The sequence below is a fragment of the Gossypium arboreum genome, chromosome 8 (genome assembly GCF_025698485.1).
Source record: "Gossypium arboreum isolate Shixiya-1 chromosome 8, ASM2569848v2, whole genome shotgun sequence".
Classification (NCBI taxonomy): domain Eukaryota; kingdom Viridiplantae; phylum Streptophyta; class Magnoliopsida; order Malvales; family Malvaceae; genus Gossypium; species Gossypium arboreum.
The window spans coordinates 13,908,934-13,921,744 of record NC_069077.1 but is presented as its reverse complement, the minus strand read 5'-3'; the positions used below and the strand labels follow the sequence as shown (position 1 = coordinate 13,921,744).

General features: G+C 36.2%; 1 non-coding gene across 1 annotated transcript; it reads right to left on the bottom strand.

Moving 5' to 3' along the window:
- Positions 1 to 11,534: 11,534 nt before the first annotated feature.
- On the bottom strand, positions 11,535 to 11,641 carry LOC128279841 (small nucleolar RNA R71). Its single transcript, XR_008270034.1, has one exon. It is a non-coding gene; the product is annotated as a small nucleolar RNA R71 (small nucleolar RNA).
- Between the last annotated feature and the right edge of the window lie 1,170 nt (positions 11,642 to 12,811).

Sequence of the window (12,811 nt, the reverse complement as noted above, 5' to 3'; positions counted from 1 at the left end):
TGCTAACAAAATTTATATCGGTGTTAGAAACTAGTTTTCAGAATACCGAGACGGCACTTAAAAATCAACAAGCATCGATCCAAGGGTTCGAAACTCAAATTGGACAGCTTGCCAAGCTGATTTCTGAAAGACCACTAGGTAGCTTGCCAAGCAACACAGAATCTAACCCAATGGAGCAACTCAACGCGGTTACTAGTCAAGATGAGGAAGGGTTAGTCACATTTGAACCAGAACCAAGGCAAGAAACTAAGATAAGCAAAGGTAAAGGTGAGGTAGACCACAATGAGCAGAAACCGATAAGTACAGAATACAAACCTCGTGTGCCATACCCTAATGCGACAAGGAAAGACTGCTCAGATGAACAATTTGGTAAATTCCTTAAACTCTTAAAAAATTACATATTAACTTACCGTTTATTGAAGCTCTATCGCAAATGCCAAACGCAATGAAATTCCTAAAGGAGCTTTTAGCAAATAAGAAGAAGTTGGACGAGGCTTCGTATGTGAAGCTAAACGCAGTTTGCTCAGCTATTCTATAGAATAAACTACCCAACAAACTAAAAGATCCAGGGAGTTTTACGATTCATTTCTTAATTGGTAGTTTAGATGCTAATAATGTATTAGCTAATTAAGGGGCTAGTATTAACGTCATGCCTTACAAAATGTTTAAACAACTAGGTCTTGGGAAACCCAAACAGACTAAGATGAGCATTCAATTAGCAGATAAAACTATAAGATTTTCTAGGGGTATTATTGAAGATGTGCTAGTTAAAATCGATAAATTTATATTTCCCGTTGACTTCGTTGTTCTAGACATAGAGGAGGATAACAACACTCCTTTGATTTTAGAAAGGCTCTTTTTAGCAACTGCTAGAACGACTATTGATGTCGGCACAGGTGAGGTCACACTTCACGTGGGAGACGAAACAATCACCCTTCAAGCTCGCAATTCTGGCAACACATCAAAAATTTAAGGTGATTGTTTAAACCATTCTACTAAAACTGACACTATGGTGCAACCTCCTTTGCAGGAAATGAGTTTGAAGGAAGTACATGAACCATTTTCAAGCAATAGTAAAGGATCTATTCATAAAGAACGATGGCTACAAATCGAGGAGCTAGATGAATGGCGGACACATAAATCGAGAACACACGATAAACCAAAACTATGCCAAAACAAGCTCAATACCTTTCCAAATCAACTTAAGGTTGAAGATAAAGTTCTATTCGATGCCGCAGATCCTCACATTATCACTACCAAACCGAATGAAGACATTCCTCTTACGGTACTTAGCATTTTCCTATTCGGTACAGTTGAGGTAAATCATCCCAAGTTCGGCACTTTTAAGGTAAAAAATACCCTTCTAAAACCTTATTTTGATGATATTCATAGCAGGAATGAGGAGTATAAACTCCTCGAACCACCATGACCATTCAATGGAAAGGTAAGTCGAGCTTAGACTATAAATAAGCGTTTCTCAGGAGGCAACCCGAGCATTAACAATATTAATTTCTTTAAATTTCAGTTTTAACATCTAACATACTAACCGACTCATGGAATGCAGGTTTTCAAAAGTATACACGGCCAAAAACACGGGCGTGCTTAGGACCGTGTGGAAACAGAGCAAATATTTTACCCAACACGGGCTACGATAAATCGCCACGGTCATGTGAAAACAACACGGGCGTGAAACTTCATACATGGGCGTGGGAGAAGTGAACAAAGATAGACATGGCCGTGCGACACGGTCGTGTGCACTAACACGCCCAAGGTACACGGGCGTGGGGAAAGTGTTAGTGGTGCACCAAATTTAAAATTCGCGAATCACACGGGCAAAAATTAGGGAACACGGGCGTGCCCTCTGGCCATGTGTCCCAAAATCTATAAATACCCTTCACTATTCATCATCTTCTTCACCCAAAATCCCTAACCCTAGCTGCTGCAAGTCCACACAGCCTCCCTACCATGCCCGTGCACCGCCTCCAACTCCATTTTCGACGCCTATTCTTATCTTTTTAGTTTTTTTTACCCTTTTCTCTTTTATATTACTGATTTCTAATGCTATTTATCATAGTAATCTACATTTTTCATGTTATTTTCATCCTCCTATCACTCAAATTTCGTATCTAGACTAGTTATCATATTTTTCATGTTGAAATTCTTACTCATTGCATGATCTTTCTGCTCCATTTGACTAGTTTAAAGTGAATATTTATGGTTAGGATAATAGAAATACTCATACCTTTCGAGTTGACATTTTTTATCAATAAAATATGCTACATAGAATTATTTTCCATTTTTTATGAAACTCATACTATTATCATGCTAATAATACACCATAAAGTTAATTGTTTTTGATTAAGTTTACTAGTAGTTGTGACTGAGATTATTAGTTTTAATTTATGACTTTTGCTCTTTTGAATTTGTTTTCATCTTACTTTGAACATTCATCACAACGACATAATGGTTTGGCTTGCAAGTATACCATGTCGTCTTCACGAGGAAAGAAAGCCGCCGTCCCTGCTTCAAAAAAAAGGAAGGAATAGTCATCCTCCTCAGGTCCTACCGCGAAAATTCGTCACCCTTTCCTACGGTTCCCCATTGGGCCCCAAGAAGAACTTTTCTAGATTCTACGGGCCCGACCCTTGGAAGTGGGCCGCTGTATAGACTGGGCCGCGCTAGAACAAGTCTAACTTGCTAATGCAATTTGGGCCCTCTTCACCACCGATCCTTGGAGGCTTTTCTTTGAGATTGTCGAGCCGACATATCTCGAACTCACGATGGAACTCTGCTCAACGTTCCATCTTTAGACCGTGATGGCTCACTTTGATAACCCGAGAACAATCCAATTTCGCCTCGGCGGTCTAGTCCGCCAGTTGAACATCCTAGAGTTCGGAACCGCACTGGGCCTTTACACTGAGAAGTTCATGGAGGAGAATGAACTCCACGCTCTCAATCGCCATATTCATCACTCTCCTTTATGGTGTTGGAATGCCCCCGTCCCCGGTGCTGCCTCCTACAATCCTAGCCGCTCCAAGGTATCGGCTCTCCCTCCATCTCTGAGTTACTTACACGTCATTTTAGCTCATACGTTAACAGGAAGGCGAGAGAGCACTGGCGCCATCAACACTCACGACGCCTACTTTCTATGGTGTATGTCACACGGGCACATCATAGACCTTGCTTATTTCATTTCCCTCGCCATTCAATAATAGACAGAGCGGCATAGGAAGGGGGTCATCTCCATTGGGCCCTATGTGACGAGGCTGGCTTGACACTTCGGGCTCCTCAATACAGCAGCCCAATCATCCTCCCTTACTCTAATGGGCTAGATGTCTCCATAGGGCATCTCGAGCATGCTAAGTATGAGGATGATTGAAAAACGACGTGGCACCTTCCCTCCTCAGTACCATCTCGCCCAATCCACCGAAGAGGAGGCCCCCAAGGATATTACTGATGATGTCACTTCACGTCATGAGGACCCACCGTCTCAGCCACCACCACCCTCTCGTCCAGTTCATGCGGCGGCTTCATACGCTGACATCTCTGAGCGCCTAATTCGATTTGAGCAGTAGTGTTTTCAGCGCTTCGATCACATTGATGCTACACTACACCAGATTTGTCAGTACTTTCACATCACATCGCCACCCCCACCTCGCGAACCATCTAGCGATGAAGATTGTTTAAAAACTTTTGTTTATTATTTTATGTTTTTACTTTTATTTTATTTTAAAACTATTTTTTATTTTTCTTTCACCTTATTTTTATTAGGACTTATAATTATTATTTTACAATTTTTAATTTCGGCTAATTCATATTGAGTACTTACTCTTCCTTATATATTTCTTAAAAGAGTTCCTGATTCTATCATAGTTATAAAGAGCTCCAAAGCTCACTATTACTCAGGAACTTGAAACTCCACTGGGAAAGGTTCTCCACGACTGTCATGTCCTACTCGACCACGACCATAGCTACCACCAGATATAATATTCTTTTGGCGTAGGACTTATGGACTAATGAACCTCTACCACTGCCGGAGTATTTTCCTCCACCCTCACGCCGATTATTCTCCAAAACTCCAGTTCAAGGAAATTCATTCATCACTCAGGAAGTTTCACTTCTCTCTCTATCTTATTTTTATATTCTTTTCTATATATCTATCTTTGTACATTGAGGGCAATGTACATCTTAAGCGTGGGGGGTATTCATTTCACTATCAGAAAAATCCTTGAATGATTGCCTTGTTCTCTTGAAAAGCTTTCATATCATGTTTAGGATAAATTTTGATTGATTTATGATTTTTATTGATATATCTTAAATTAAAATATAGGCATTCATGCATTGTTTAATTAATCTTTAAGACATTAGAGAGTTAAGCATGATAAGTTGACTTTTAAGAATTTAAAATTTTAAGTTGTTTCCCCAAGTTTAGGTATTACCTTGAGTTGGAATTCACAAGTTTGAACATCAAAAAGCCATAATTTTTGTAATGACCCAAATTTTAAGGTCATTGGAAAAATTGAAATTTTCGGGTCATTATTTTTGTAAAATGAATTCGTAAATATTTATTTGAAATATTTACGAAGCTAGTAGTGTAGTTGATTAGACTTTGATTAAGTGAATTAGCTTGAATTAAGGTAATTTAGTGAAAGGACTAGATTGAATAAAGTGCGAAGGTTTAATTATAAACTGTAGGAAAACTAAGGGACTAAATTAGCAATTAGGCCATAAGGTGACAAATGTATGGTAAGAATGAATAAAATGTGTAAAAATATAACTGGTACACTTATAATAAACATGTGTATTTACTTATTTTATAAGAAAATAATAATAATGCTTAAAGTATATTATAATTATATAATATAATAAAGTAATTAAATAAAACAAATAAAATAAAAGAAAGAATGAAAACGAAACAGAGCAGGGAAAGAAAAAAAGAAAAAAGGAAAGAAAAAGAAAAGAAAATTTTAAGGTTTTAGAGTTCCAAGCTTGATTGGTAAGTCAATTTGATCCCTTTTCTTATAATTTTGATGTCTATAGAATCTTAGGAAAGAATACTACTTGAGTTATGTTGAAATTTAGAAAGTTACTGAATTTTTAGATGTTGATTAAGTTGAATAAATGGAAGAATTAAGTGTTAATTTGATGGAAATTCAAGTTAGAAGTGGGAGAATGATTAAATTGTGAAAGAAAATATAGGTCTTGCAATAATAGGGATTGAATTGAGAAGATGTTATAATTAGTGTTTTATGCTGTAAATTTAAGAGTTGGAATAGTTTAAAATGATAATTGGATGAAAATATAGGATTTGTTTTGAAGAAAAAGAATGGTTATGGTGAAAGGATTAAATTGGAATTTAAGTAAAAGATACATGGAAATACAATTATTAAATAATATATATTGATAATTTTAAATGTTAAATTTTATGTAGCCAACGTAGTACCGAAAACATCATCGAAAAAGGGAAAAGAGAAAGTGAACGAGGATATCGAGTAAACTCGAGAAATTCAGTTTGTGTTTCTATAAACTATGCTTAATGATTTAATACAATGTAATTGCTATTATTAGTAGTTAGAATGTATAATGAATGATATGATAGAAATTATTACTGCTTTTGTATTGAAATGTAACGATTTGTACACTCTATTAACAAGTGTCGGACTAGTCGGATATAATTGGCATGCCACAGGATTGGAAGTGTTCAGAGATATTTCGACTGTGTGTCGATGAGACACTATATGTGTCGACTACTGTGACTGTTTCAGATTTGTTCCGAAGAGGTATTCTATACCTGACTATGACTATTACTGCTACTGTTACTGTTACCCTACAGTGTATTCCGGTTTTGGCCGATGAAACCAGTATGTGGGTTGGATCCGTGTATCCGTCTAGGTCTGAGTTATGTTAATAGGGGTAATTGAAAGTACTAAAGACAAAGACTAACTACTATTGATTATGTGACTGTGACTGTTATACAAGTATTGAAAGATATTGAATGATATGAAAAGTATAAAAAGAATTGTTTAAATACATTTAAGAGCTATAAGTTAAAGGTAAGTGATGAAGCTAATAAGATTATGAAATAAATAGTTAAGTTACAATGTATATGCATAGCTTATTATTGTTTTAAGTATTAGTTTATAGAAATACCACTGAGTGTATACTCAGCGTACGGTATGTTTCTGCGCGTAGGTCTAGGTACGAAAGAAAGTTAAGGACTCAGCTTCCAAGCTAATCCCAGACTCAAAGTGGTGAATACTTTTCTTTTGGTAAAATGGCATGTACCTAGGTTATTAAGGTGTTATTTTGTATATGATAGTGTATAAACATGAAAGTTGTTGAAGCATGGTATGAAATATGCATATTTTGGAAGTTAAACTTACATGAGTTTGACTAGTATGATAATGTTGTATAATTTTGATATGAATTTTGGTACATAATTCTTAAGAGGTATTGAAGTGAATGAATGAATATTTGCCAAGTTTGAATGGCATATTGAATGATATTTTATTTAAGAACTATTAGTAAATTTTTGGGCATGAAATAGATGTGTTTAACATGTGAAAATAGCTTAAAAATGATCAAAAATCATGTTTTCACAAGGCCAGGTCACATGGGCGTGTGCCCAAGCAATGTGAATAAGTCAGAATCTGCCTATGTCCCAGGCCACACGGCCATGTCCTAGGCCACACGGGCGTGTGCCCCTATCTTCAAGGAAAAAATTCCATAGTTGCCAGTTTAGTCCCGAATCACTTCTAAAACATATATTGGGCCCCGTAGACCCATATTAGGGATTTATGATGAAGTTTGATGAATATTGATCTGGAATGTAAAGTTTTTACTCAGTTTTGTATAAATGTTAGTGTATAAGTCCGGTAATACCTCGTAGCCCTATTCCGGTAACGGCTTGGGGTTAGGAGGTGTTACAATTTTTGTGAGATCTTGAGCCTTTAGAGCATCTATTATTTCTTTCATGCTCACTTTCATTATGAGTGCGTCAGTATTGAATTGTTATTCTAGAACTTGCTTGATTATGCATGTCAAGACCAAACCATTTGATTTGATATGTCAAAATGATAAAGACACTTAGGTTTAACCCACTCACTCCGTATAAGCCCACATTCACAATTAACCCTTAGTGAACCCCCTTGAGCCTAACAACCCATTCATTAATTTACCTCAATATTAACCCATAACTCATTATTGTTGAAATCTCCTAAATTAATTTGATCCCTATTTTTGTTGAGATTTGAGTTGGAATAATTGCTTAGTTATGTTTTATTCTATTTTGTAATTTGACTTGTTTTAAAAAAAAAATACATGTATACATATTAGTAGTAGTGATCTTCTGAGCTAAAGAAGTTAAATTCCATATTATGAGAAAAAGCTTTGTTGTACGCAATTGATGACTAGTCATTTTTTTAGTTAGGCAATTTTTCAATTCAATCTTGATTCTAAGGTAATTTTTCAATTCAATCTCGATTCTAACCCTTTCTTTCAGTTTGTGACCCACACCATCTAACCAAAGCCACGTTACAACCCTCTAAAGACCTTTTGATTGATGTTTCATCTCAATTTATAGTGGTGGAGATTTGATTTCATGCAAGCCTATGGTAATGACTCTTCATTATTGACTGTTGAGTTCTTAATTTATTGTCCTTAAACACCTCAAGTGATTTGAGTGAATCTTTAGTGAGGATGTGAAACTCTGTGATATTTTGAATCAAAGGTAATTACTTAAATGAGGGGAGACACCTATGCTTTCATTATAAAATGCTCAACTTGGAGTGTTTGAAACTTTGATGTTATTTCAGTTAAATTTTCAATGTAAGATTACCTATGGATTATTTTGAGATATTATCGATAGAAATTATAAGTTGAGAAGAATTTATTTTGAATATGAGTTGAGGATTTTGCTTGAGGACAAGCAAATGCTTAAATGTGGGGGTATTTGATAAACCGTAATTCATACATATTTTTATCCCATGCTTAACACATTTTAGGGATGATTTTTCCTTAAAATTGGTGAATTTAATGCTCCTAATGCCTTAATTTCATGTTTTATACTTAGGTGAGCATAGGAGAGTGAAAGAAACAAGAAACGGGCCAAAAACGGAGAAAATAGGGCAACGTACAAAATCAACACGGCCTGGACCTCCTCACACGGGTAGACCACACGGTTGTGTCAATTTGGCAGAATCGAAGCACGACTCACATGGGGTGGACCACACACCTGTGCCTATTTAACAGGCTTGACCACAACCTTAAGCAATCGCACACAGGCGTGTTCCTGCTGACCCCAAGTTTAGTCTAATTCAGAAAAAGGCCAATTTTGAGGGTTCTTAGGTATTCTAAAGCCTATAAATACACCCTAGAGGAGGAGGAAAAATAGGACACAGAGGAGGACGCAGGGAACTGCTCAAGGAAAGCCGATTGATTCATCTCAGAAGTGGGATTTATCATCAAGACTAAAGATCTCCTCTTAATTTCCCTTCAGGAGTTTTGGGTTTTTATTTATGTTTTGTATTCGTTATTCTTCTGAGATATTTACCTTTTTAGTTATGAACTAAAACCCTTAAATACCTAAGGAGAATGAAACCTAAGACAGATCTTGTTATTATTATCTGAATTGTATGATAAATATTTGACTTGTTCTTAATTATGTGTTCTTAATTCTTGTTTTGATATTCCAGGATATTGATTCAAGTTAAGCTCTTATTCAGAGGAGGAATAGACCCTATCTAAGAGTACATTTGTCATAATTAAGCGGAGTTGATTGTGCGCCTAGAGATAGGGTGACAAGATTTTGCCGGATTAGGGTGAAACCTAATAAGGGGATCCATAGATCGAGTTAATGCAACCCTAGGGAGTCAATTAGAAAGATATTTCAATTATTCAACCTAGTGTTAGACGCTGTTAGTCTTGAGAGGGATAATAATATAACTTAGGGATTTCTACGGATCAAGTCCACTGAATAAATCGTCCAATTCAGAGTCAAATAACAAGTGAAGTCTAGGTGGATTTTTCATTAGGTATTGTCTTAATTCAATTGTTTTTCCAAAAGTAATTCCCCAATTCTATTTTCTGTGAATTCTTAGTTTAGTTAATTAGTTAGTTATAACAAACCCCATTATTCTTAGGCTAGATAATAAAAAGGCAGTCATTACTAATACTTTTAGTTCCTTTGGGTTCGACAATCCGGTCTTGCTAAAACTATACTACTGTTCGATAGGTACACTTGTCTTCATCGTGATAATAGTTAGTTTCAAGAACGATTCATTATAAATATTTAAAACCTGTCACGAATATCACGTATCAAAATGATTGTTACTGAATAACTAATTGCTACTGAATGATTGAATGTTACTAAATGAAACTAATAAATTGAATGACACTGAAAAATATTGACTGATATTGAGCTTGGATTATAGGGGTTGATAAACGACAAATTATACATGCTTTTACCCCAAATACTTAGCATATTTATGGATGTTTACTATTAGATTTGTGGATTTTGGTGCTTTTAATCAGGTTATTTCATGTTTTGTACTCAGGAGAGCATCAAGGGTAGCCAAAAACGAGCTGAAAAGGGACAAAACGGACTAAATCAAGAAGACCACACGGCCTAAGCCTTGCCACACGGGTAGCTCACACACCCGTGCCTTTCGAGGGTGTCGACCAAGGTTTACACGACTCATACGGCCTGGCCATTGAGCCCACACGGTCATGGCACACCGGCGTGTCCCTTTTTCAAGGAGTTGTATTTTACACGGAAAAAGGATACTTAGGGGGCAAGAAAGCCAATCAAAAGCCTAAATAAACATCCTAAGTATGACCTAGAAAGGGGATCTCTCTCTAGAACTTTTCTGGAACACAGAACCACACACTAGAAATTACTTGAAGGAAGCCAGATGATCCATCTTAAAAGCCGGAGCTACTCCAAGACTGAAGATCTCTCTCAGAATTCCTTCAGGGGTTTTAGAGTTTTCTTTATGTTTTGTTATTTTCATACTTTTGAGATGTACTCTTATTTTATTATGAACTAAAACCCCTTAGATACCTAAGGGGGATAAAACCTATGATGGATCTTATTATTATTATCTGAACTGTATGATAAATACTTGATTTGTTCTTAATTATGTGTTCTTAATGCTTGAGTTAATATTTCGGGTATTAATTCATGATTTGATGTGCTTATGCAGAGGAGGAATAGACCCTGTATAAGAGTAGATTTGGCATAATTAAGTGGAGTTAATCGGGCGCCTAGATCTAGGGTTACGAGATTTTGCCGGATTAGAGTGAAACCTAATATGGGAGCCCATAGATCGAGCTAATGTAACCCTAGAGTGTTAATTAGAGAAAAGTCTCAGTTATTCAATCTAGGGGTTAGACGTTATTAGTCTTGAATAGGGATAATAACATAGGTTAGGGAGTCTCACAGATCAAGTCAAGTGAATAAATCGTCCGGTTCAGAGTCAGATAATAAGTGAAATTAGGTGGATTCCTCCTTGGATGTCGTCTTTATCAATTTCTTTTCTTCAAGTATTTTTCCAAACTTTCTCTTTGCTTTGATTAAATTAGTTAATTAGTTTAGATAATTAGTTTAATAAACAAACCCTTTTATTCTTAGGCTAGATAATAAAAAGATAGTTATTATTAGTACTTTTGGTTCCCTTGGGTACGACATCCTGGTCTTGCCATTACTATACTATTGTTCGATAGGTGCGCTTGTCTTTTCGTCCTGATAATAGTTGTCTAGGTTTGATCTTCATTATAAAAATTTATTACTTGTTATGAATCACTGCGATCAAGTTTTTGGCGCTGTTGCCGGGGAACTGAAATATTAGGAACACTAAATTTTTATTACTTTAGCCATTTATTTTTCTTGTAATTTAATTTAATTTAATTTAATTTTACTATTTATTAATTTACTTTTTCTTTCTCTTGGCAGGTTTTTATAGTTTATAACTAGAAGAAACCCGTCAGAACCTTTACTTTTTTACGAAGAAATTGATCGAACAGTTCGTAGAAATCAAAGAGAAATAAGGCGTAGTTTACGATACACAGAAAATGAACAAGAAGACAAACTCAACCTCCAACCGAAGATATGGCTGAAAACCAAGACAATCAGCTGCCTCCTACAATTGCAGCTAATCAAAATCTTACTCCACGTACTATGTATGACTATGCTAAACCCTCTTTAACAGGAACTGAATCAAGTATAGTTAGACCTGCTATTGTTGTGAATAATTTTGAATTAAAACCTAACACTATTCAGATGATACAGCAGTTTGTTCAGTTTGATGGTTTACAGGATGATGATCCCAACACTCACTTAGCATTTCATGGAAATTTGCAATACATTCAAAATCAATGGCGTTTCTAATGATGCCATCCGTCTTCGGTTATTTCCCTTCTCACTGAGAAACAAAGCTAAACAGTGATTAAACTTGTTACCACGAGGGTCTATCACTACTTGGGAGCAAATGACCAAGAAATTTTTACTAAAATATTTTCCGCCGGCTAAAACAGCTAAATTACGCAATGATATCTCTTCTTTTGTGCAGATGGACTTAGAAACACTTTACGATGCATGGGAAAGATACAAGGATCTATTGAGAAGGTGCTCTCACCATGGGTTACCTCTATGGATGCAAGTTCAAACGTTCTACAATGGTGTGAATCCCTCGACAAGATAAATGATTGAAGCAGCTGCTGGCGGAACCATAAATAATAAAACACCGGAAGATGCCTACGAATTCATAGAAGAGATGTCACTGAACAACTATCAGTGGCAAGTCATGAGGACTAAGCCAACAAAAACAGCCGGCGTTTATAACATCGATTCAGTCACCATGCTCTCTAATCAGGTAGAACTTCTCAATAAAAAGATTGATAGTTTTCTTGGTTCTACGCAGGTACATCTAGTAATGAGGTGTGACTCAAGCGGAGGAGGTGTGCATACAGAATATCAATCCTTCAATCCCACAACCGAAGAGGAACAAGTCAACTATATGAGTAACAATAACTTTCAATCTCAAAATAACCCATACAGTAATACCTATAATGCAGGTTGAAGGAACCACCCAAATTTTTCCTGGGGAGGTCAAGGGAATCAAAAGCCACAAAATCCTCAGGTTTTCAACATCCACCTTATCAACAAGAGAAGAAGTAGAACCTTGAAGAGATGCTTTCAAAATTCATCTTGGTGTCAGAAACCCGCTTCCAAAATACCGAGACAGCACTTAAGAATCAAGAAGCATTAATCTAAAGAATCGAAACTCAGATAGGCCAGCTATCCAAACTAATCTCCGAGCAACCACAAGGTAGCTTACCAAGTAATTCGGAACCTAATCCGAGGGAACACCTCAATACAATTAGTGCCCAAGATAAGGAATGATTCATTGCACCTGAGCCAAGATTACAGCAAGACAACGTGATAAACAAAGGTCGAGAAGAGGTAAATGATGATGATCCTAAATAGGTAAGTACGAATTATGAACCTCGTGTGCCATATCCTAAAGCGATGATGAAAGACAGAACAGAAGAAAAATTCAGTAAGTTTGTCAAACTCTTAAAGAAATTACATATTAACTTACCCTTTATTGAAGTTCTTTCGCAGATGCCCAACTCAGCAAAATTCTTAAAGAAACTTCTGGCTAATAAAAGGAAATTAGACGCTACATTGTATGTGGAACTCAATGCAGTCTGCTCAGCTATTCTGAAGAATAAGCTACCTAACAAATTGAAAGATCCAGGGAGTTTTACAATTCCTTGCTTAATTGGTAGTTTATCTGTGAATAATGCTTTA